The following is a 27,380-nucleotide window of genomic DNA, read 5'->3' as shown; positions in this document are numbered from 1 at the left end:
GAATTTGTATGTACACTATTAAAAACTTTTCAGATAAAGTAAACGTTATTAGCATTCTACACCTTTATTCTTCATGTCTGTATATTTATTTCCCAACATAGCCACTCTGGCGATAAAAACATTTCTCCCAAAGACAGACCAGTTTGTTGACAGCGTCACGGCAGAAAATTTAACTTTGTTGACAGAGCCACAACCTCACCTCTGCTTGCACCGCTCGATCACTATCCGACTGAATTCCTCCCAGTGTTCCTTAACCTATGGAAACAGATGGAAATCTGTGGGGTTCAAGTCCGGGCTGTGTGGAGGGTGATCGACGATAGTGATCCAAGGCGTCGGACTGTTAGAGATGTCGCAGCGCTCGGGTGTCGTCCGGCATTATAGAGCCGAAGGAGAGAGTCCTTTAGCGATCAATGGTTGCAGCTTGCGTCAGCAAAGTTCGAAAGTCGCCCGAGTAATATTTACAACATGTAATACCTGAACCGATGTTGAGAACAGAATAAAAAAATTAGGAGGCATTACTTTTCAACACGTCCTCGTATAAAGGGCAGTCAAAGAAAACGAGACCGACGCAAAGTAGTGAGCAAACTTTATTATTTCCAAAGTAGTCACCATAACTGTTACGACATTTGTTTAACTGCGAGACAAGAAGGTCAATGCCTTAATGGACAAATGTTTGCCGTTGCCTACAGGACTATTATTGTACCCAGCTGTGGGCCTCTTTCAGCTGGTCCCGGCGGAGGTTCGAGTCCTCCCTCGGGCATGGGTGTGTGTGTGTTTTTCCTTAGGATAATTGAGGTTAAGTAGTGTGTAAGCTTAGGGATTGATGACCTTAGCAGTTAAGTCCTATAAGATTTCACACACTTTTTTTGTGCACCTCTTCGTCCGCACCAAATCGAAGGCCACGAATGTCTTTCTTCGCGGGTCCAAAAATATTTAAATCGCATGGGAACAGGCTAGGAGTCCATGGAGGATGTGTGAAGGCTTCCCAAAGATACTCCTGCAGCGTAGTCTAAACACCCTAGGCAACATGTGACCGGACGTTACCCTGCAACACAATAAGGTGTACTGCAAAATTCCTGGGCGTTTGGACTTGATGGTAGACTTCAGTTTGAGCATAGTGTCCACGTGCCGCTGTGCGTCCACTGGCGCAGTGTTCCAGGCAGTCACTGTCCAGTGGGTCCTCGCGCGATCAAAGAGAACTGCCATCATGACTTTCACGAAGCTCGCTTCTACAGCACATCAGATGTGGTGAAAAGAGTTTTTCAAAACGTAAGGCGTACCTTAGGTCGGCATTTTCTCAAGAAAAATGGTGTGGACTGTCGACTTTACCCTTCGAAAACGGTACCTAGAAGTCAATAGTTTCAGGTTACATTCTGAACGCTTTTGGCGCGTAAAAAGAATGACTGTTTGTCAATTTTCAAATTTTTCCGCGTGCAAACTTTTCAAAAGTTTACTTGTTGATTAGTTTCCGTTACGTAAGACACACGCTTTAAGCAGTTAAAACAGTGTATTATCTTTATTTTTTTTAATTACTGTCCCACTTTTCCCATAAATAGAACTGAAAGTATTATATTTTTCTTCTTTCCACGCCGTTTAATAGTTAGCATTTTTTATTGCCAAAAAAGACAATAGGTGTAGCTCTTTCTACTTTCACTAAAAGTTTTTAAAGGTATCAGAAATTACCTTAAATGGATTTCTTTATTTTCTTTTTCTTTTAATATCGGTACTGGAATGACATTCAGAAATTTATTTCTGTTACGTTGAAATGGCCGGTGGCTGTGGCCGAGCGGTTCTAGGCGCTTCAGTCCAGAGCCGCACTGCTCCTACGGTCGCATGTTCGAATCCTGCCTCGGGCATGGATGTGTGTGATGTCCTTAGGTAGTTCTAAGTCTATGAAACTGATGACCTCAGATGTTAAGTCCCATAGTGCTTAGAGCCATTTGAACCATTTTTGAACACTGAAATGTATATGCGGTATTTATTTGGAAAGAACATAACCCATTTACACGATCATTAATTTTTAATTTATTTTTAAAAGTCTTACCACAAAAGCCCAAGGAGAGGCGATTCCTGTCTCATGAATGACAGAGGGAGGGGGGAGGGGGGAAGGCGGGGAGGGATCATATGGTGCTTTTGTGGAGGACTAATCTCGAATCAGCCATGCTTATAACCTCAGTATGGATATCAATACCTCAAGTGGTATCGAAACCTTGAGAACTGCGGAGCAAAAGTATCTATACTGAAAGTATCTTAAGGTATCTACTTTTACCTAATTTTAAACATTTCTTGCACAAAAAGCCTTTATCTAGAAAACGAGGTGGAAATGAATAACATAGGCATCAATTTTATGGTTTTGAGAAACAGCTGAAATCACTGAAATTGGACAAGGCTCCAGAAGCCGATGCAATCCTGTCAGATTACTTAGTCTAAGAGAAGGGAACAGGAGTGATGCACAGAACTACCGTCCAGTCTCACTGATATCCCGTGTGGCACTCCTTTTACTAATTTTAGACAGGTTAATATTTTAAGCCGTTGTTCGTAACTATGTTTGTTAAATGGATAACCTTGTCATTTATAAAAGAAATGTAACCATAATCCAAAGAAACTATTACGTAATGTTCTGTACATTATCGTGCCGAGTTTGTTTTTCATGTAATGATTATAAAACGATGATTCATGATCACTTTACCTCTCTCCCCCTTGATGCATCGAAGTGACACATGTAAATGTTGTATAAGTGTGAGCTGCTTTATTTCTCGCAGGTTCGAATCCTGCCTTGGGCATGGATGTGTGTGAAGTCCTTAGGTTAGTTAGGTTTAAGTAGTTCTAAGTTCTAGGGGACTGATTACCTCAGATGTTAAGTCCCATAGTGCTCAGAGCCATTTGAACCTTTTTTGCTTTATTTCAATACCACCACCGTAAAAATAATCTCGTTTTTCATTCAAGTAATCTGATCACCGCAAGTTACCTTTCAAACTGAAGTCATTTTTAGCCTATAGCTTTGCCTTATTTGGCCTGACGTTTTATGTGGAAGTGAGGACGTTCGGTCGACGTTCTCGACCGATTGTAATTTCAGTATCTGCAAATAAGAATATGATTAATTTATTTTATGGTTATATACGCAACATTGTGCAAATTTCTTTACGCATTTCAACACTGTTCTAACGTAGTCACACAGAACAGATGCTACTTTGTTTTCATTAAAATTCATTTAGTTTCGGAATTACGAGACTTCTAGTCCAAATTACGCTTGCTAATCTGATTGGTTGACATTATAAATACCGCGAGTATAGATGTGCTCGAAATGATTTGATTGGTTGCTTAACATACTAGCCAACAAGAAATCATCATCTCCCGCGCGTCTGGGTGGGACTTTGCGCCTCAGATCTGGGAATCGATAGAGTCGCTCGGGAGCCGTCTTCTGGTAAACGTGTACGTTAAACTGCGCTGATCAAATTCTTCCAAAATGAAGAAATTTGCGTTTTTGATAGGTTTTCGTGTTGTTGAGAAAAAGCGAGTACAGTATTGAGTATTTTGTGAAAGTTTGAGCGCTGTGAGTGCTTTACTTTAGACGACATTCGCGTGTGAACATTTCAAGTCGAACATAAACTTCTCGTGGAGTGTTTCGTGCACATTGCGAGACTTCTTTACATGAAGCCTGCTGAACGACTGAATGTGTCAACTGGGCAAGTAGTCGTGGGTCAGTGACTGTTTAGGACGTTGCGAATATCGGGTAGGGCGAAATATCTTCTGGCTGCTTTCGGGTGTTAACTTGTAGCAGAAACAGCAATATTGCATAATTCATGTCGGGATATTAAAGACGGACTTGATAGCCATTTTCCGTGTTTTAAAAGACAATAAACCAACTTCAAGGGAATTTTAGACTTCTTTTCAAACGAGTCATGCAAGAGTCCCGGACACTGGATAGTTTAACTGACTTTCAGCTACTGCCCATGGACTGGAGTTATTTGGACATTGCGTGTTAGGTATTTAGCCGAATTTTCGTCAACGCTGCTTTTGTCGGCTCAACCAGTATCTACCATCACACAGGGGAGCGGCAGACAAGCTGAAGCCTATCCAGATAGGTCGACTGACTGTTTTAAGGATAGTGAGAGACTAACCCACCCCGCCACAAGCCAACGTGAGTTGAAAATCAAAGTAAGCAGTGTAGGACCAATATTCCGATGGCAAACCGATTGCAGACCAAATTTTATGCTACAAGGATCTGCCTTTATTGCAAGTTTTTCTTTAAGAGAAAAGCATCCATTAACGGTAATCTTATTTTTTTTATAACAATAGGACTCATTTAGAATACAAGGCAAAATAAGCAATTTTGGTATATTTCAAAGAACCAACTTGATTGGCAAAGTTTTACAGAAGTTCGAAATATAGCGCGTACTTCAATGTGAGATGCTTTTAATAATTTCCACAACGAAATTCTGTCTCGAAATCTGGCAGAAAACCCAAAGAGATTCTGGTCATACATAAAGCACACCAGTGGCAAGACGCAATCAATACCTTCACTGCGCGACAACAGCGGTGAAGTCATTGATGACAGTGCCACTAAAACAGAGTTATTAAACACGGTTTTCCGAAACTCCTTCACCAAAGAAGACGAAGTAAATATTCCCGAATTCCAATCAAGAGCAACTGCCAAGATGAGAAACATAGAAGTAGATATCCTCGGTGTAACAAGGCAGCTTAAATCACTTAATGAAGACGAGGCCTCAGGTCCAGATTGCATACCAGTCAGGTTCCTCTCAGAGTAAGCTGATAAAAGAACTCCATATTTAGCAATTATGTACAACCACTCGCTCACAGAAAGATCCGTACCTAAAGACTGGAAAATTGCTCAAGTCACACCAACACCCATAAAGGGAAGTAGGAGTAACCCGCTGAATTACAGGCCTATATCACTAACGTCGATTCGCAGTAGGGATTTAGAACATATACTGTATTCGAACATTATGAAGTACCTCGAGGAAAACGATTTATTGACATATAGTCAGCACGGAATCAGAAAATATCGTTCTTCTGAAACACAACTAGCTCTTCATACTCATGAAGCAATAAGTGCTATTGACAGGGGATGTTAAATTGATTCCATATTTTTAGATTTCTAGAAGGCTTTCGACACCGTTCCTCACAAGCGTCTTCAAACCAAACTGCGTGCCTACGTGCCTCAGTTGTGCGACTGGTTTCGTGATTTCCTGTCAGAAAGGTCACAGTTCGTAGTAATAGACGGAAAATCATCGAGTAAAACAGAAGTAATATCCGGCGTTCCCCAAGGAAGTGTTATAGGCCCTCTATTGTTCCTGATCTATATTAACGACATAGGAGACAATCTTAAGTAGCCGTCTTAGATTGCAGATGATGCTGTCATGTACCGTCTTGTAAAGTTATCAGATGACCAAAACGACTTGCAAAATCATTTAGATAAGATATCTGTATGATGCGAAAAGTGGCAATTGACCCTGAATAAAGAATAGTGTGAAGTTATTCACGCGAGTACTAGAAGAAATCAGCTAAATTTCGATTACGCGATAAGTCACACAAATCTGAGGGTTGTAAATTGAACTAAATACTTAGGAATTACAATTACAAATAACCAAATTGGAACGATCACATAGATAATATTGTGGGTAGAGCAAACCAAAGACTGCGATTCATTGGCAGAACACTTAGAAGGTGCAATAGGTCTACTAAAGAGACTGCTTACACCACGCTTGTCCGCCCTATCTGGGGTATTGCTGTGCGGTGTGGGATCCGCATCAGGTGGGACTGACGGATGACATCGAAAAAGTACAAAGAACGGCAGCTCGTTTTGTATTATCGCGAAATAGGGGAGATAGTGTCACACACATGATACGTGAATTGGAGTGGCAATCATTGAAACAAAGGCGTTTTTCGTTGCGGTTTCAATCAACAGTTTTCTCCTCCGATTGCGAAAACATTGTTGCCACCCACCTACATAGGGAGAAATGATCATCACGATAAAATAAGAGAAATCAGGGCTCGCACAGAAAAATGTAAGTGCTTGTTTTTCCCGCGTGCCGTTCGAGAGTGGAACGTTTGAGAGACAGCTTGAAGGTGGTTCACTGAACCCTCTGCCAGGCACTTTATTGTGAATAGCAGAGCAATCACGAAGATGTAGATGTATATATTGATTATAAAACCAGTTCTCAGAACTTCTTCGTACTAGTTACTGTTGCATTTTATTTTTTACTGTATATTTCATAGATAATTGCACACACCTTCATTCCCATTAAATTAATACTGAAAGGCTAAAGTTTCTCCCGCCACCATTCCACACCTCTCACATTGAGGCTAATATGCCTTACAGTACTATAAAGTATAAATACTTAGTATCGATATCACAGATATCCATACTTACAACAACATCAAACGTCCGTAACACTAGACAGTGCCGCACTACACGAGTCTTCCCTCCCGCGCTCGCCGGTTCGTCGACCTCGGGTGAAAGCAACACCGCCGTAACAGGAGCACCGACTGAAGTAGAAGGAACGTACAGCTGGCGGAACGGCCGACCGCTCTGGTCAGCAGGTGACTGACTACCTGCTGAGTTGCAGAGCGCCACAGCCCCGCATTCCTCCCCACGTAAGTGACGGCTAAGGCGTCCCGCCACTGAGCCACCGCGTTACCTTAAGTCGCTGTTCGACAAACAAGTCACCTGTTTGGGCCTGCCTTGCAACACGCCTTCACAGTGTTGCCACTGGGCGCAGTATATTAGTATTATACACAATCGTATTCGGGCGATTTTTCTTTAGGGATGCTCACCATTTGCGTCACTGTTTGCTTGAACAACAAGTACACTGGGTGAGTCAAAAAGATTCATCCGATTTCACGATCGGGAAATGCTGATTTCTTGTTGGCTAGTATATTAAGCAACCAATCAAATCATTTCGAGCACATCTATACTCGCGATATTTATTATGTCAGCCAATCAGATTACCACGCGTAATTTCGACTAGAAATCTCGTAATTCCGAAACTAAATGAATTTAAATGAAAAAAAGTAAGATTCGCTTCCACAAAATAGATTAATAACAAATTTGATACTCAACGTCCGTTCTGGCTGACTTTAACAAAATCAAGGTCACTCGGACATATGTCACAACAACTTTTTCGCGCATACATTTACATGGTTTTAATAAAATATCTCATTCTCACTTTGCATATGACCTCCATTCATTCTTTGTCTCTCCAAAACAGTCACAAAACCAAAACACGATGAAAAAATAATTTTACAAAGTACTTTTAATTTTAATTATGTCAGAAATATGTGATAGTGAAACTAAAGAAAATTCCAGAAAATTAGGTGATATGAACCTATCATTTTGTTTGTACTTTCAGTTGGTACTGTAGATGAATGCATTACAGTCCCTAACTCAAGTTTCACGGTACCAGAGCGGGTATCATGTGTTTTAGGTAAAAATTTATATCTTCTTCACAAACGAAAACAGAAACTTGGCATGAATTTTAACTTCCGCATCTTAACCAGAAGTTTACCTTGGTGCCAGTTGTAAGTAGCCAGTTCATGTCGTTGCTGGTTCTATAATTCTGTCCAGTTTCGTCGCTAGTCTTATCTTCTATCAAAACTTATTTGAGTCATTTCTCAAACTCTCGATATTATACTCTATACTATTCAATAGAGTGCCATTTTCGTCATCTGGTCTGTGACGATGTGAAAGATGTATCGCCCGGCCGCTGTGGCCGAGCGGTTCTAGGCGCTTCAGTCCGGAATCGCGCTGCTGCTACGGTCGCAGGTTCGAATCCCGCCTCGGGCATGGATGTGTGTGATGTCCTTAGGTTAGTTAGGTTTAGGTAGTTCTAAGTTCTAGGGGACTGATGACCTACGATGTTAGGTCCCATAGTGGTTAGAACCATCCAGCCAAAGATAGCGTAAAGATAGCGTAAAAGCCGGATGGTTATTTTCAAGATGAAAATAATGTATCCTTTCCACTCGTAAAGTAAAATTTACCCCAAGTTTCTATCTTCATTCATGCAGAATGATGAAGTCTTGCGAAATTGGATGAGTCTTTCTGGAACACCTTGTATCATAAGGATTCTGCCTTGTGAAAAGCGTAATTTATTGCTTTTACCTCTTCACTCATACATGGTACGACAAGGTTAAAGCACCAGGAGAGCCATTCCCGTTGCTCAACACGGAAGTTGTCGTTCACGTTGCTGTCTATCGCCCGCAGTACAACTGATATTTTAACACAGTTTGCCCTCTGTTGGTGGTAGTGTATAATGAACAGTGACTGTCATGAACGCAGTTCATAAGAGGTTGACAGCATCGAAACCACTACCGCCAACAACGAAACTATGTAAAAATACCAGATTTACTGCATATGACAATCAAAAACTTTAACAGCAAAATGTGCCGTTGAGAAAAATAAAGGGGAACTCACTGATGGTGGTGTAAAATTACAGAAACATGCATGAGTAAAGGGAGGAACAAAAAAAATTCACAATTAATAAAATGTTCCGGGATTTCACGCCATGGTCGAATGGATTCACCTTAAAACCCAAGATTTCGTACCGATCAGTCGAGGACATTTTCAAGGGGCATCGTAGCTTCTTTGAATTTCCGATTCACACGCTGGCTCGGTGACGACCTGACTGCTGCCCGACATACATCCTGACAACTAGGAGGGACGGTCTGGGGTGTCATATCATTTCGTAGGAGGACCCTTTCGGTTGTCATCCACGGTACCATTACAGCACAGCGGTACGTCGGCGACATTCCACGTTTTGTTGACATTCATGGTAAGCCGCCCCAGGCTATGTTTCAGCACACGGCGGGTGTTCCTCATGCTTGTCTTCGTGCTTGGAATACCCTACCTCGGCCAGCAAGGTCCCCGGATCTCTCCCCAATTCAGAACGTTTGGAGCGCTGTGGGCAGGGACCTCCAACCAGCTCGAGATTTTGACGATTTAACGTGCCAACTGGGCAGGATTTGCCACGATATCCCCCAACAACAACTTTATCATTCAGAGCCAAGTCGGATAACAGTTTGCATAAGTGCAGAGATGGACCAACGGGTTACCGACTTTGCTCAATTTGCGACACTCTTTCTCTTGAATAATTAATCCAATGTTTATGAAATTGTAATCACTTGTTTGTCTGCACGTGTACGCCACGTCGATCAATGTCCGCCCCATTCTCTCTTTTTTCCCTTCTTTGAGTTTATTACAGAGGCTAGCCATCCTCCTGACCAAACGCGGGGAGCTACGTGCCAACAATACGGAGGATGGTCACTTTTGGGAGGTAACCAACTTCAAATGACCACTGCATATAGTTTCCGTCGCAATGCCGTCCAGAGACGACAGCTGCTTTTCGCCATTCTATCGCGTCAGCACATCTTTTTACGCTTAGTCCATACTGCAACCATTCACGTAACCTGTGGAGAGTTGCACGACCAGCTGTACACAATTTACAGCGCTCCAAAGCAACCGGTGAGCACTTCTTTGTATCCTTGTTTTTCCGTCGACCTCGATAGATCACAGATAAATTTTTAGTGAGTCTCAGTGCAATACTGAATTACACTACTGGTCATTAAAATTGCTACACCAAGAAGAAAAGCAGATGATAAATGGGTATTCATTGGACAAATACACTAGAACTGACATGTGATTACATTTTCACGCAATTTGGGTGCATAGATCCTGAGAAATCAGTACACACAACAACCACCTCTGGCCGTAATAACAGCCTTGAAACGCCTAGGCATTGAGTCAAACAGAGCTTGGATGGCGTGTACAGGTACAGCTGCCCATGCAGCTTCAACACGATACCACAGTTCATCAAGAGTAGTGACTGGCGTATTGTGGTGAGCCAGTAGCTTGGCCTCCATTGGCCAGACGTTTTCAATTGGTGAGACATCTGGAGAATGTGCTGGCCGGGGCAGCAGTCCAACATTTTCTGTATTCAGAAAGGCCCGTACAGGACCTGCAACATGCGGACGTGCATTGGTCGGTCGGTTTGGGGAAGGAGACCAGACAGCGAGGTCATCGGTCTCATCGGATTAGGGAAGGACGGGGAAGGAAGTCGGCCGTGCCCTTTGAAAGGAACCATCCCGGCATTTGCCTGGAGCGATTTAGGGAAATCACGGAAAACCTAAATCAGGATGGCCGGACGCGGGATTGAACCGTCGTCCTCCCGAATGCGAGTCCAGTGTCTAACCACTGCGCCACCTCGCTCGGTCAGGTCGTGCATTATCCTGCGCCGCGGGTCGTAACACATCTGAAATGTAACGTCCACTGTTCAAAGTGCCGTCAATGCGAACAAGAGGTGACCGAGACGTGTAACCAATGGCACCACATACCGTCACGCCGAGTGATACGACAGTATGGCGATGACGAATACACGCTTCCAATGTGCGTTCACCGCGATGTCGCCAAACACGGATGCGACTATCATGATGCTGTAAACAGAACCTAGATTCATCCGAAAAAATGACGTTTTGCCATTCGTGCACCCAGGTTCGTCGTTGAGTACACCATCGCAGGCGCTCCCGTCTGTGATGCAGCGTCAAGGGTAACCGCAGCCATGGTCTCCGAGCTGATAGTCCATGCTGCTGCAAACGTCGTCGAACTGTTCGTGCAGATGGTTGTTGTCTTGCAAACTTCCCTATCTGTTGACTCAGGGATCGAGACGTGGCTGCACGATCCGTTACAGCCATCCAGATTAGATGCCTGTAATCTCGACTGCTACTGATACGAGGCCGTTGGGATCCAGCACGGCGTTCCGTATTACCCTCCAGAACCCACCGATTCCATATTTTGCTAACAGTCATTGAATCTCGACCAACGTGAGCAGCAATGCCGCGATACGATAAACCGCAATCGCGATAGGCTACAATGAGACCTTTATCAAAGTCGGAAACGTGATGGTACGCATTTATCAACCTTACACGAGGCATCACAACAACGTTTCACCAGGCAACGCCGGTCAACTGCTGTTTGTGTATGAGAAATCGGTTGGAAACTTTGCTGATATCAGCACGTTGTAGGTGTCACCACCGGCGCCAACCTTGTGTGAATGATCTGAAAAGCTAAACATTTGCATATGACATGATCTTCTTCCTGTCGTTTAAATTTCGCGTCTGGAGCACGTCATCTTCGTGGTGTGGCAATTTTAATGGCCTGTAGTGTACATAATAGGCAAGCAAAGTAACAGACAGGAAGCAAAATTTTATTGCGAAACCTATTTTTTTTATATATTTCAAGTGGTTCCACCAAAAATAAGTTTCCTGACCTTCAGTTCCAGTTAGGTGTTTTCAGGCCACTGGACAACTGGACCAGGACTATAATTCCTTTGTTTGGTTATGAAAATGGCCTAAGTGCACGCAGCCAAGAAATGACGACAGTGTTTTGTCAGGGCAGCGGCGTTTTGTTCCACCAGGCGGTGGCAGGACGCAGCCGCTGCGGCCGCAGGCTTCTCAATAACACAGGTAAAAACGCTCACGTCACGACACACTGCACGTCGCAGAAGCTCCGAAACCAGCGAAAAAGTAAAATAAAATATATTAAAATAATTAATTATTATTAATTAATTAAGGTTTCTGTCACAGTCGCATGTAGGCTAATATTTTATTGGTGGTTAGTTTGTGACACTTCTGTTCATTCTCAAAGCAATACCTACATTAGAAGATGCAACACTATTAACCAAAATGTTTAGTTGCATAAATGATTTTCAAACACTTGTAATTCATTTCTTCTCCCAAAGACATATTCAAAAATGTATCACAGTGTACCATTCACTGAAGCACAACGTATTAATTACATAACACAACATTGACGCGGATGCTCCCAGCGCTTAGTGCAGGTACTCCGGGTAAGGGAACATATCCACGAGTTGACGTTGACAGAGGACAAATGTAAACACAAGTAGAATGCACACCCGCATTCCATCAATCATCGTCAGTTGAAGAGTTGTGTGAGTAGAATGTACACCAACGAAGAGAAGGTAGAAATGCTACTCATCTATGGGGCATGTAAGTTAGCAGAACAGTAATTGCAATACTGTTTTCTTATGTACGGGTACATTTAGTACAGTAGTTAAGTCCTTCTTAATACTCTTATGTAGAGTAGGCATACAGTAAAGGCTGTCCTTCCTACGAACTGTATCGACATAACGTTTCTTTTATTGTTGTTGTTTCTGAAGGTAGGTGAAATGCTACGCAGGCAGCGGAACTGTACAGAGAGCGATATCCTGACAAGAATCCACCTTCCCAACAGACGTTTTCTCGTCTTGCGACGATTCAGGAAACGGGAAGTTTCAACGCACGACAACGCAATCGTCGTAGCATTCGCACTGACGAAGCTGCCGAAGTTACTGTTCGCGCTTCCGTTGCTATGAATCCACATGTGAGCACACGACAGCTTGAACACGAGATTGGCATTCCTAAAACCGGTGTACATCGTATTCTTACACGGCACCGGTTCCATCCTTACCATGTACACCTACATCATGAATTGTATTGGAATGATTTCCAGAATCGTGTACAGACCTGTCAGTGGGCACACCAGCAGATCCTCGCCAACCCAATGTTCTATTTACCTATGAATGTTCCTTCTCAAACAAAGGACAAATAAATACAAGAAACAAGTATTTTTGGTCCAGCGACAACCCACGATGGCATAGACAGGTGGAACATCAGTGTCAACGGAGAGATGACGTCTGGCGTGGGACCCTTGGTACTACAATTATTGGCCCTCATTTCATCAATGGAAGTCTATACGGCACAGTGTATGCCAACTTCCTCAGATGAATTCTTCCTCTTCTGGATGAAGTGCCGCTAAGAACCAGAATTCTTATGTGGTATCAACACGGTGGATGTCTAGCACATAATGCATTGCGTGCACGTCGTGTTCTGAACTCATGGTATCCTGCCAGATGGATTGGTCGAGGAGGAACAGTTACTTGGCCTGCTAGGTCTCCTGATTTCAATCCACTGGACTTTTTTCTTTGGGGATGCATTAGAGACGTTATCTATCGCGATATTCCAACAACTCCAGGGGGCATACAGGAACGTATCGTGCTTGCTTGTAATTCTCTTCAGCAGGCAACACTGGAAGCAGTAAATAATGCTTTCATTCAATGGGTGCACCAGTGTATCGGTGTCCGGGGTCACCACTTTGATCGCCTTTGAATGTTCTACTCCTGGCCAATGGTACAGGAGAGTCAAAGTCAATTTTGTGTTATGTTTTTATTTAGTTTTCATTTGTTTTCTGACAACTCCAGCAAGTGAACGAGTTTGTGATCCCAGGCTCAAAGTCAATGTTATGTTATCTAATTAATAACGTTGTGTTTCAGTGAATGGTACACTGTGATATATTTTGGAATAGGTCTTTAGCAGAGGCAATGAATTACCGAATAAAAAATACATTGTGCCAAGTCATACTGCTGTTCATATCTCTGTAAAAAATAAAGCTACAATGAAGGCAATCATGCTGATTGATGTCCCCCTGACGGCTAACGAACATTTGCTTGAAACCTTTTGTAATTTGCATCTAGACAAAGAGTTATTTAGGGTGGTCAAGATAAATGGGACACCCTGTATAAAAATGACTTAGCGAATAACTTTGGAACCTCCATGAGGATTTTTGCGGATTGTGTTTCATTTAAAGAAGTGTCAAGTATAGGAAACTATAACGAGATGTAGGAAGTCATGCAGAGTCGACGCTTGGCGCAGAGATTCGTAGCTGACTCTCTCAATGCAAGCAAATGTTATTTATCGCGTCTAAATAGGCGTAAAATCCATTATTGTTTGATTACGTGAGTGCCAAACAATCAAAGAGACCTGTCACAACGGTTAAACATCTGCGTGTGGGACGATAACGCAACAGTGATTGCAGGAATGGCCTATGTCAGACAGGCTCTTTGCTGGATCCTCCTGAAGTGCAGTCTAGCCGTGAAGGGACAGTAGCTTACAAAGTCATCGTTCGCTCGATATTTTAATACTGCTACTCACTGTAGGATCCACTCCAAATAGAACTGATATACGAAATAAAAGAATTCAGAGAAGGGCAACGCGTTTCGTCACCGGTTCTTTTACTAACAAGGGAACCTCCCCATCGCACCCCCCCTCAGATTTAGTTATAAGTTGGCACAGTGGATAGGCCTTGATAAACTGAACACAGATCAATTGAGAAAACAGGAAGAAGTTGTGTAGAACTCTGAAAAAATAAGCAAAATATACAAATTGAGTAGTCCATGGGCCACATAGGCAACATCATGAGAACGTGAGCTCAGGAGCGCCGTGGTCCCGTGGTGAGCGTGAGCAGCTGCGGTACGAGAGGTCCTTGGTTCAAATCTTCCCTCGAGTGAAAATTTTAATTTCTTTATTTTTGCATAGTTATTATCTGTCCGTTCGTTCGTTGACGTCTCTGTTCACTGTAATAAGTTTAGTGTCTCTGTTTTGCGACCGCATCGCAAAACCGTGCGATTAGTAGACGAAAGGACGTGCCTCTCCAATGGGAACCGAAAACATTTGATCGCAAGGTCATAGGTCAACCGATTCCTCCACAGGAAAACATGTCTGATATATTCTATACGACACTGGTGACGGCATGTGCGTCACATGACAGGCATATGTTGTCGACCCACCTAACTTGTACACTTGGCGAATGGGTGAAAAGATTCTTCTACCTTGCCCGATTTAGGTTTTCTTGTGGATGTGATAATCACTCCCAAAAAAGTGACGAAAACATAAGAGTTTGTCACATAAACTGAAAATAAAAAATTAAACTTTTCACTCGATGGTAGATTTGAACCAAGGACCTTTCGTTCCGCAGCTGCTCACGTTACCACGAGACCACAGCGCTCCTGCGTTCCCAGTGTCCTTGATGTTGCATATCTTCCCATGAACTACTCGGTTTGTATATTTTGCTTATTTTTTCACAGTTCCACACAACTTCTTCCTGTTTTCTCAATTGATCTGTGTTCAGTTTTTCAAGGCCTATCCACTGTGCCAACTTATAACTAAATCAGAGGGGGTGCGATGGGGAGGTTCCCTTGTAAGCATGAAAGCGTCACGGAGATGCTGAGCCACTTGCAGTGGCAGGCGCTACAAGAGAGTGTATCACACAGAGTGGTTGACGGGTCGATAGTTAAAATTACTAAAGCGTATGTTTATGGAAGAGTCAGCCCATATATTCCTCCCTCTATACATTCGTTGAGAAAAGGCCTTGAAGCTAACATTAGAGGGATTCCAGCGCACCAACGATCTTTTTTCCCAAGCACCATTTACGAATGGGGAGACACACACACACACACACACACACACACACACACACACACACAGTTTTCATCCCTCAGCAGTTATTGCAAAACGAAGGCAGTGAGTTTCCTCAGATCGGCGGCAGATCTACACGAACTCAGCTTTGGCTGTGCGGGGCTTGTAGCACAAACACAATCTCTGTGGAAAACCACTTCCCGACCTCGCCAGTACTGCCTCTCGGGTCTCAATAGTTGCTTTGGCACAAAAACAAATGCCACAGATTGCTCGAAGGTTGACTTCGCAAGTTATTTTCTACATACTTTTTCTTCTCTCTTTCAATACGACAGCTGTGTTCTCTTTTTTAAAAGTGTTCCTTGTTCCTAAGACAGCGTGACTGACTCTTTGGGAACGTAATAAATGTAAAAGGACGAAGACCAAACAGTAAAACGAGGCCAGAGTGAACAACAATGCAATGATGAAACTACAACGCTCGAGTTTATGACGCAATTAAAATCCCAAAGAAAAGTAATCAGTAGTAGCGAAAGCTGACAATAAGATTCTGGACAACGCTGTTGATACAAAAAAAACCAAAGAACTGGCGACAGAAATGGAACTCTAAAACTAACTTTTGCAAATCATTTTCTACCAATATTTCGAGGCAAATTTTAGTCAGAGCTTCTATACAATCACTTGTTTCAAACCGACGTTGTGGGATACGCAGAACTGATCCTCCGGTGGAGCACATGTAAATATGCTCGTGAACGTAACCGTGAACTAACAATTTGCCTGAGGGAAGTGCTTATACCCAGAAACATAAAAGTTTACAGGCTGCCTCGGGCATACTTTATTCGTATTTTCTCTCTAAAAAAACTGAGCATGTTCTTTTTCGAGTAAAAGGGATTTCAGGGAAACCAATACGGGAAAATCGAATGATTAATTTTACATTGCTGGAAACTGAAGGAAAATGGTGCAACGAACGCAACTGAAGAGTTCCAGTAGTTAACTTCGTGCAAAATTAGTGCTGTTGAATAGAGTTCTGACGAATTATGTTTCCGTGGTTCAAATGGCTCTGAGCACTATGGGACTCGAACTGCTGAGGTCATCAGTCCCCTAGAACTTAGAGCTACTTAAACCTAACTAACCTAAGGACATCACACACATCCATGCCCGAGGCAGGATTCGAACCTGCGACCGTAGCGGTCACGCGGTTCCAGACTGTAGCGTCTAGAACCGCTCAGCCTCTCCGGCCGGACCGAGCGAAGTGGCGCAGTGGTTAGCACACTGGACTCGCATTCGGGAGGACGACGGTTCAATCCCGTCTCCGGCCATCCTGATTTAGGTTTTCCGTGATTTCCTTAAATCGTTTCAGGCAAATGCCGGGATGGTTCCGTTGAAAGGGCACGGCCGATTTCCTTCCCAATCCTTCCCTAACCCGAGCTTGCGCTCCGTCCCTAATGACCTCGTTGTCGACGGGACGTTAAACACTAACCACCACCACCTCTCCGGCCGGCATGTTTTTGTGTAATGGTTTTTTGTTTCCTGGACAAATTCGACTATATCATGAAATTCTTCCTCGAGCTGACTATCTGAACGACGTGTAGAAAAAGAATATATATTTTTTTACCTTTAAGAGATGTGTTTTTTAATGCTGCAGTGAGAGACAAACTACCTTACACATGCACACGTTACTAAACTTCATTTTAGTCCACAAAAGCTGAGTGCAGATGAACGTATTTTCCTCTTGCCCTTTATTGTAATAGTCCGTACTTGTGAAGACGGCGTGGTGGTGGTGGTGGTGGTGGTGGTGGTGGTTGTTGTTCGGGTTTGCACAGCGGACGGCCATCGCATGGAACGGGAGGTGCAGTTCATCTGAGGGTTCCTCACAAGCAGAACTTGGAAACTACAGCTAGCTAGTCTACACACGATAATATTAACAGATTCTGCCTGTACAAAAAAAATTCAACAGTTCAACCGTTTATTAACAAAAACACAAGGGGTTACAGGATTACTCTGAAATGGCAACAGAAGGAGCGATTTATTTGTCTGACTTGTCAACCATTTTCTCTTTCTCTTGTTGTCATGTTGAAATGTGCCCAAAACCCAATGGTGTTTACGTAATCTCACGCTAATGCACTCATAATTGCGACAGAATCCTGAAACAATCTCTTATTAAATATACAACTGAGGATACGTAGGTAATAGCTTATAAGTTCATGATTGGTATAAATACAAACGCGTAATTTTTTCATTTCATCAAATATTGATGACCAGTTACTCATATATTGTGGCAAATGAAGTTTTGCATATTACTCATGTGACGAAATTCTCTCCACTTTGCAAATTATAATTTCTGCAAAGTATTATTTGCCAAAAACCAAATCATAATATACTAAAACTCGTTTCGATAACTCTAACCTTTATATGATATGATGGACATTATGAATATTTCACTTTCATTCTATTGTTTGCCGGCACGAGAGACAGTGACTGCTCTAAACATAATCCATTTTCTCGAGATTGGTGATGCATATACATATCCTCTTAAATTTAAAGAAGAATTCAACATGTTTGCTACATTTTGTAGGCTGCCTTGCATGACCTAAAATACACCGAATGTAACCCCTAGTTTTCATAGCAAACTATTCGATTTCCTGCGGCAGATTACGTAATGTCAAAATATCACAATAACTGTGAACATTAACGAAATGATAAGCAGTTCAACGTGAATATGACGCTGGAGGCTACAAGATGCGAGAGATTTTTTTTTTTTTTAGTAAGAACTGTTACATGTATTATAAAAATTCATCCACGTACTCACTAATAAAATTTATTTCATTGTATTGCATAATTGAAACAAATGGCAAATTTACGTCTATTTATTGCTCCTTCAATAGTGTACACAGATTATATGGGTTAAACATATAATATAAAATGTAATACCTTGACATGTAATTGAGATATTTATTGTGATTTGGTTCAACAAGTATGGTAACTCAAAATGTTTTCCGTGTTGTCTTGCGCCAGCAGGTACTGCGTGCGCATGCGCGGGGTAAACACGCGCCAGTTCCCATGCGGAATTGTGGACTCCACATCAGAGAGCGTTGTGTATGCTTTTAACAATTAAGAAATAGAACAAGCGGCTACGGGAAACAGAGTTTGCTTTCGATGTTGGGCCACCCCTGCCAAGCATGCAGTTCTAGAGGTTATGGCCCTCTAGAAGCCCAGGCATAACGACATTTACTTTTGTTTTGTTGGTTGATCATGAATCAAGTTTACCAGACACTAGTTCGTGATCTACCATACGTGCGCCGTCGCATTTGTACAGCATTCGCAAATTTTACACCTTCAATGCCGCAAAACACTTTGAGAGAAGTGAAATACAAATTAGACGCCTATCGCGCCACTAATGGTGTGTATATCGTGGTGTATTGTGTGTGTAACAAAACATTTAGTTACTGCACTTGTAGAAACGTGCCATAAATAAATATCTCAATTATTTCTCATTTACATCTTATATTGTTATATGTGTAACCCGAAAACCCTCTATTTCTCGCCAATATACATTTAAAAGTAATATTTCAACTTCAAGGCATCAGTCAAGTATCAAAGGACTTTCACTGTGACGTCGCGCAGAAAAAACTGAATTCTGCTGTCTCGTATTATTTACAGTCGTATGTGTACATTTACTGTCTCGTGGTATTTACAGTCATACATATGCATATAAAGTTTTCTCAAAAGGAAGAGAGGGAGAGAGCGTTTTTTAGTCCCCGAAACTCTTTTGAAAACTCTAACTTTGGAATAGCTTTTAGCTTCCCCAGCGATGCTTTCATGATCTCATCTACGAATATGTCTGCAAAACGACGGCCCCATAAGGTTCTTTGATTTTTGGGAACAAAAGTCATATATGGCCATGTCTAGCGAGGTTGGAAGATGGAGCATAATTACAGTATAGTTTATATAAAAAGGCAACGAAATGTGAGCAGGTGCGTTATCGTGGAGCAAAAGCAATTAAAATGTTTCGCCATTTTTTTTCCTTCAGACTGCTTGACGCAAACGGCGTTTAAGCTTCTATTAGTATGCCACACTTAACCTCTTAACAGGAACACGTGTTGCAATATGCTGTTAAAATCTAACACATCTGACCGCCCATGTCGAGCTTTTTCCGGTCTTGAGATCCAGAATGGATGCCGTACTGATCATTCTACATCGTAACAGGAACACGTGTTGTAATATACCGTTAAAATCTGGCACATGTGACCCACCATGTCTAGATTTTTCGATCGTGATTTCACTTTGTCCCCATGTCTGCCCCCCTACGCTCGTTCCTGTGGTATATGGTGGTGAACGGCAAATCAGTCACACACCAGCGCCTCCATTCCATCCACTTCACCGACGACCCTTTGTGTCCGCACTGTGCCGTCGCCGATTCGGATGCGCACCGCCTGACATGTGCCGTGACAGACAGATGCTGGGATCTTGTACAAAGTATGCTGGCGCTCCTGTTGCGGCGACAGCCGGAGTCTGTCACGCCAGACGGACTCCTACACCCAGATACCACTTATTTCCCCACTACAAGAACGAACGCCGTCAACTGGCTGAAGGGCATGGTGTTGTATTACATTTTGCAAGCCGCTCCAGAAAACGCTCTGGACTTGTGGGTCCACCTGACAACGACTCATGAGGCGTTCCGCCACCACGCATTGTACCGCACACGACTATCGTACAATTTAGGCGCATTATTCGAGGATCTTCCTGCCAATTGGGGCATTCCCAGTACATATATAGGGTAGTCCATCAATAGTGACCGGGCCAAATATCTCACGAATTAAGCATCAAACGAAAAAACTACACAGAACGAAACTCGTCTAGCTTGAACGGGGAAACCAGAAGGCGCTATGGTTGGCCCGCTAGATGGAGCTGCCAGAGGTCAAACGGATATCAACTGCGTTTTTTAAAATAGGAATCCCCATTTTTTATTACATATTCGTGTAGTACGTAAAGAAATGTGAATGTTTTAGTTGCACCACTTTTTTCACTTTGTGATAGATGGCGCTGTATTAGTCACAAACATGACTCACAATTTTAGACGAACAGTTGGTAACAGGTAGGTTTTTTAAATTAAAATACAGAACGGAGATACGTTTGAACATTTTATTTCGGTTGTTCGAATGTGATACATGTACCTATGAGAATTTATCAGTTCTGTGAAAGCATGCTGTTTCAGCGTGATTACCTTAAATACCACATTAATGCAATAAATGTTCAAAATGATGTCCGTCAACCTCAGTGCATTTGGCAATATGTGTAACGACATTCCTCTCAACAGCGAGAAGTTCGCCTTCCGTAATGTTCGCACATGCATTGACAATGTGCTGACGCATGTTGTCAGGCGTTGTCGGTGGATCACGATAGCAAATATCCTTCAATTTTCCCCACAGAAAGAAATCCGGGGACGTCAGATCCGGTGAACGTGCGGGCCATGGTTCAAATGGCTCTGAGCACTATGGGACACAACTGCTGTGGTCATAAGTCCCCTAGAACTTAGAACTACTTAAACATAACTAACCTAAGGACAGCACACAACACCCAGCCATCACGAGGCAGAGAAAATCCCTGACCCCGCCGGGAATCGAACCCGGGAACCCGAGCGTGGGAAGCGAGAACGCTACCGCACGACCACCAGATGCTGGCGTGTGCGGGCCATGGTATGTATGGTGCTTCGACGACCAATCCACCTGTCATGAAATATGCTGTTCAATACCGCTTCAACCGCACGCGAGCTATGTGCCGGACATCCATCATTTTGGAAGTACATCGCCACTCTGTCACGCAGTGAAACATCTTGTAGAAACATCGGTAGAACATTACGTAGGAAATCAGCATACATTGCACCATTTACATTGCCATCGATAAAGTGAGGGCCAATTCTTCTTCTTCCCATAATGCCGCACCATATATTAACCCGCCAAGGTCGCTGATGTTCCACTTGTCGCAGACGTCGTGGATTTTCCGTTGCCCAATAGTGCATATTATACCGGTTTACGTTACCGCTGTTGGTGAATGACGCTTTGTCGCTAAATAGAACGCGTGCAAAAAATCTGTCATCGCCCCGGACACTTGGATGATGTCGTCCAGGATACCGAGCAGCATACATAGCACACGCCCGTTGGGCATTTGATCACAATAGCCATACATCAACACTATATCTACCTTTTACGCAATTGGTAAAAGGCCCATTTTAACACGGGTAATGTATCACGAAGCAAATCCCGTCCGCACTGGCGGAATGTTACGTGATACCACGTACTTATATGTTTGTGCCTATTACAGCGCATTCGGGAGGACGACGCTTCAATCCCGCGTCCGGCCATCCTGATTTAGGTTTTCCGTGATTTCCCTAAATCGCTCCAGGCAAATGCCGGGATGGTTACTTTCAGAGGGCACGGCCGACTTCCTTCCCCGTCCTTCCCTAATCCGATGAGACCGATGACCTCGCTGTCTGGTCTCCTTCCTCAAACCAACCAACGTATTACAGCGCCATCTATCACAAAGCGAAAAAAGTGGTCCAACTAAAACATTCATATTTCTTTACGTACTACACGAATATGTAAAAAAATGGGGTTCCTATTTAAAAAAGAAAGAACAAAAAGTTGATATCCGTTTGACCTATGGCAGTGCCATCTAGCGGCCAACCATAGCGCAATCTCGTTCCCCCCTTCAAGCTAGACAAGTTTCGTTCTTTGTAGCTTTTCATTTGACGCTTATTTCGTGAGATATTTGGCCCGGTCACGCTCAATGGACCACCTGGGAAATATATAAAATGGTTCAAATGGCTCTGAGCACTATGGGACTCAACTGCTGTGGTCATAAGTCCCCTAGAACTTAGAACTACTTAAACCTAACTAACCTAAGGACATCACACACATCCATGCCCGAGGCAGGATTCGAACCTGCGACCGTAGCGGTCGTGCGGTTCCAGACTGTAGCGCCTTTAACCGCTCGGCCACTCCGGCCGGCGGGAAATATATACAGATGTATACATATAAGTAAGTGAATTTGACCCAATAAAGTTCTCTAGATCACACTATACAGATATTTTTCAGACAACTTCATAAACACAACGAAAGAACTGCATAAATCAAACACAACACACAAAATTAGAAAATTTCCGTTACTTTTAGAACGCACCTCGTATTGACGGGATTATTCAGGATTAGTGCATCCTTCCTCGTCAGATGGTTAATAAAGCGTTCTATCGCGATGTTGCAGGACGGTTTCCGGAGGATATGACGAGAAAACGTCCACATTATTCAGGAATTTTTGACGAAAAGCGACCTAGGAGTTGCTTCCTGCCCGCTTTATTCAATCTGTGTGGCTACTACTTCTTCCCTAAGATTAAAACGAAGTCGAAGAGGAAAAGATTTTATTGTGTACAGACGATTCAAGCGGAATTGCAGAGGTACTATACACCCGAACAAAGAAACACTTCCAGGCTGCATTTCAAATGTGACACGAACATTGGGAGCGGTGTAGACTCTCCCAAGGAGACTAGACTACTTTAAAGGTACAAAATAACATCTAGGTAAGACGCAATAACTTACATTAATCTGTTTCGGGTACTTTTGGTTACAATCTCGAAAGTGAGTGTAACAGGAAACAGTAATACTTTATCTGCGAGGATTTTCGAACGTTACGCCCATTGTTTCTTCTGATAGATCTCAAGCTGTTACGACTATATTAGTAAACGGTTCACTTTTGACCATCAGGCAGCGTACAGTTGTTTCCGCAGTGTTTGACAAGTTCTTTAGAATATTCTGTTACGGGGAGAAACCCGACTCTTGCAGCCAACGCGGAGAGGTGACCACGGAGAAACTCGAAACCGCAAGAGAACGGGGTGCCGGTCGTAAACAGCGGCGTTGCAGCCGATGACTCGTGACCGGGGCCACACCGCCTAATGGCCGATTACAAACAAAGCAGTGAGCGCGTTGTTACTGTCGTCGTTGCATCCACGTCGTGTACAACTGACCAAATTACTCTGACTGCATTCCAACTGCTCGGAGAGCGCTACATTGGAAGACAAGGAAGGGTAGCGAAATCAGCTTCGGACAAGCACTGCGAGACCGGTACAACACCGGACTCTGATTAAAACACAGATTTAAAATTTACGTGGAGCTCAGATAATACCTCCGCCGTGTGATCTATGTTCGGTTTGGTTACCTCTCTTCTTATTTCTTCTTCATGTTTATAGTCTGATTATGGCGCATAAGTTACCTTCAGGGATGGTGATTCAACTTACGTGATCCTAGGCACAACCGCAGATACTGATGTTAATAATCTATAGATCTTAAGTAACAATGTTCTTTTAATAATAACAGAAGTCCCCTGGTTCGTCCTAACAATCATTTACCAGCTTACAAACTGTGCACTCATCTCATCCATTATTCAGAAATTCACTCAACTTTCCCATCACACTTTTGGAAATTCATCATTCGACTGTTCAACTTCATTTCATCTCACGGCTCTGGACTCCTTGTCAGTTGTAAATTACTAAAAACAGTTTCACTTGCCAGTATAGAATGTAACAATACGACATAAAATTAGACCTATCAGTAATTCTTCGTCTGAAACCCAAATAGTTCAAATAGAAGTGAGCTTGCGCGAAGTCCACCGGCCTTCAGTTTACACGGGCATGAATTCGCAGAGGTTTTTTTCCCACGGCACGAGCCTTGGCACTTTTTTCCCTCTGCTCTTCAAATTGCTACACTCACTCGCGTTTCGTCCCCTATCTATCACCTGATGGACCGTGTTAATGCGTAGTCTTACCCAGACTCACGGATAACATCACAGCCCAGCATCCTGTGATCCACCTATCAGATAACTAACATGTTGACGGAGGTGACAGTAGAACTTTTGGTTTGGTCACCACGTTGGTGCGGGCGTGGAGGGGCCCCATCTTCTTCGGGCATGAATCCGTGTCACAGTAACGGCAGTGGGTGGCCTTTAATTCGTATATCACATCCGAAAAGGTAAATACAGTTTTGATTCTCTATCTACGCCTTGGAAACACAATGCACAGAGATTTAAACACGAAAACGGACAGAATTAAATTCGCGCTACTCTCAGATTGTGAAAACAGGTACCCCTTACTTCCAAATTTTGTTTTTAGTAATTTCCAACTAACAAGAGGAATTTCAGAGCCGTGAGATGAAATGAAGTCGAATAGTCGAACGATGAATTTCCGAAAGCGTCTTAGAAAAGATGAGTGAGTCTCAGAAAATGAGATGAGAGCACTGTTTGTGTTATATCCTAGCCAGTAATGCCACCCGAGACCGCTGCCAAAAGGTTGGCAGCATCAAAGTCCGGACGCCGTCCGCATAAGCAGCGCCAGCGAGACAGGAAATCGCCGCAAGTCTGCGCGCGCCACCGCTGGCTTCTGGCTTCTTAAGCGCTGGAGTCGCGAGCGCTAGGACAGTTCTGTACTCCCCGCTCAGTTGTATACTCGCCACCGAATTGTGTACTTGCTAGTCAGTTGTGTGTTCATCGCAGCAGAGTTGTTGTTTGTCGTCAGCCGACGCTGACCTAGCCGCTCCGATTCGAACTAGACAGATTTCTGTAGACACGGAGTTCACTACTGTGTTCCTGTATCGTCGTTAATAAAGATAAGTACCGACTTTTATTTAATCAGAGTGTTTGGGTTTTCATCTTTCTGTTCACTGTTCCAGCGGACCGATCGGCCCGCTATTAAAAGTGTGGCGGTGACTTCGTAAGCCGTTTCTACAGCGAATTGTTTGTCGCTACGAACGCCGCCACAAAAGTTTGTAACCTGATCAATGATGGTTAAGACGAACCGAGATGCGTCTGTTATTGTTAAAAATGTTTGTGAATTCCTAATGGACCAAACTGCTGAGGTCATCGGTCCCTAGACTTACACACTATTTAAATTAACTTACCTGAAGGACAACACACACACCCATGCCTGAGGGAGGCCTTAAACTTCCGGCGGGAGGAATTGTTAAAAGAAAAAGAGCATTGTAAATACGGAATGATGGTTCAAATGGCTCTGAGCACTATGGGACTTAACTTCTAAGGTCATCAGTTCCCTAGAACTTAGAACTACTTAAACCCAACTAACCTAAGGACATCACACACGTCCATGCCCGAGGCAGGATTCGAACCTGCGACCGTAGCGGTCGCGCGGTTCCACACTGTAGCGCTTAGAACCGCTCGGCCACTGCGGCTGGCATGGAATGATGTACTAACTATTATTGACATAGTCGAGGGCGACAATCAAGAAGAAGGAGATTCTTTTGATTACGTTTTGTCGCGGCCTCATTATCTTTCACCCCGAAAACTGTTAGAAGATTCTGACAAAAGAGTAAGACTGTCCCATCAAAAGTACCCGAACACCTATTAGTGGTAATTAATATGAAGTATGTCCACCCTTCGCTTTTATGACTGCTTAAATTTTGCTGGGGACAGTTTCAGAGGAGTGACAATTAGGGCTGTTGATAAAATACCGATACACAAATATTTTTTCCAAAAGTATTGATATATAACCGATATATTTTTCCCCGATATATCGATATGACAATATAGTGCCAATATTTTTATTTTATATTATATTTTTTCGGTAAATATATGAAAGTGTTCTTTTGAAATTTTAGTAGAACATAATTTTACTTTCACGGCGTGAAGGGGTCGTGCTAATTTTTGAGCTCCCATCACGCTCACTTTTTCTCTTTGACTATGTGAACCAAGCAAAGGTGGCACGAAGAAGAACTCCGAACCATTTTTAACGCAACAAGTGCGGGTATTTCTTCACATCGGCATTCTTCAAAAACAGTTGTTCAGAAAGATGACTATAATCTAAATGACAAGATTGGTTTTTGCTGTGCGCGGAGACGTGTGAGGGAGTATGTTAACGTGTTCGGCACTCGACGCTACCAACAGAAATTGCAACGTTTAACTTAAGCACGCAATTTTGACACTACAACTACAAGATCGCTGGCATTTGCAGAAATGAAAACACAGGAAAGTTGGCATGAAGTGTTTCAGACAAGTCCGATATGTGATGAAACCGAAAGACGGACCAATCGGACAGTTTTTATCCTGCCACTTACATGAGTTACCATTGTTAGCAAACTGTCTATCGCCAAGCGCGACCGAACATCGTTTTCTGTTCAATTGTTGCTCGTAAGGGTGATAAGCATGCAGCTAGCTTGTTGATGTACAGAATATCTAATAATAAATCAATACTTAAACATACAGATCTAAAACCAGCAGTATATTTACAATGTGCAGTCGATTATTTTATAATCTGATATGTCGATATTTTTTTTCGTTTGTCTATCGATATACCGATATCCTGGTTTCGGTATATCGAGAGCCGATAATGGGGTTTTCTTAAACATCGATATATTGGAATACCGATATTTTTTTTGAATACATTAACAGCCCTAGTGTCAGTCCCTGTGTAGTAATGGCGCCCCATTCTTCCTTAAATGCGGAAACTAGAGAAGGTTGAACGCTGGAGTCTCGAGCAAAGTCGACGCTCTAACTCATCCCAAAGATGCTCCTTGGGTTGAGGTCGGGACTCTGGGCAGGGCAGTCCATTTCAGGAACGTTACTGTCCACAAAGCATTGAGTAAAAGATGCTGCCTTAGGGTACATTATCACGATGATAAAAAACAGTCATCGTAGGATTGTTCCTCTGTTGTAAGCAGCAGCAGCAGCAGTACACAATACTGTCACGTGTGCTCAAATCCTTCCGCATTTAGCGCTTTCGTAAGCGCAATAAGGGGAACACAAGCCAACCTTGAAAAACACTCTCTTACCGTAACACCACCTGCTCCGTACTCCAGTGTTGGCACCAAACATGATGGCAAGTAACGTTCTCCAGGCACGCGCCAAACCCAAACCGTTCAATTGGATTTCCACAAGGTATAGCAACATTAATCACTTCAAATCACTTGTTTCCAATCATACACCGTCCTATGGGCGTCACTCTTTACACCGCCTCACGCGTACCTTAGCATTAGCTCCAGAAACGTGCGGCTCGTTCACTGTACCTCCAGTCTTTTTAATTTCCTAAGCACGGTCATTGTGCTATCTGGATTACTGGTGGCACTTCG

General features: G+C 43.1%; 1 protein-coding gene and 1 non-coding gene across 2 annotated transcripts in view; one reads left to right on the top strand and one right to left on the bottom strand.

Annotated features, from left to right (window-relative positions):
• LOC126237437 (protein quick-to-court) overlaps positions 1-27,380 on the bottom strand; it is a 342,763-nt gene that overhangs the window by 88,647 nt on the left and 226,736 nt on the right. The gene's annotated exons all lie outside the window — the stretch shown is intronic.
• Positions 16,495-16,577, top strand: Trnaa-cgc (transfer RNA alanine (anticodon CGC)). Its single transcript has one exon. It is a non-coding gene; the product is annotated as a tRNA-Ala (tRNA).

Source organism: Schistocerca nitens, chromosome 2 (genome assembly GCF_023898315.1).
Source record: "Schistocerca nitens isolate TAMUIC-IGC-003100 chromosome 2, iqSchNite1.1, whole genome shotgun sequence".
In the NCBI taxonomy this organism is placed as follows: Eukaryota; Metazoa; Arthropoda; class Insecta; order Orthoptera; family Acrididae; genus Schistocerca; species Schistocerca nitens.
Note: the sequence above shows the minus strand (reverse complement) of the source record. Positions and strands in the feature narration are given on the sequence as shown.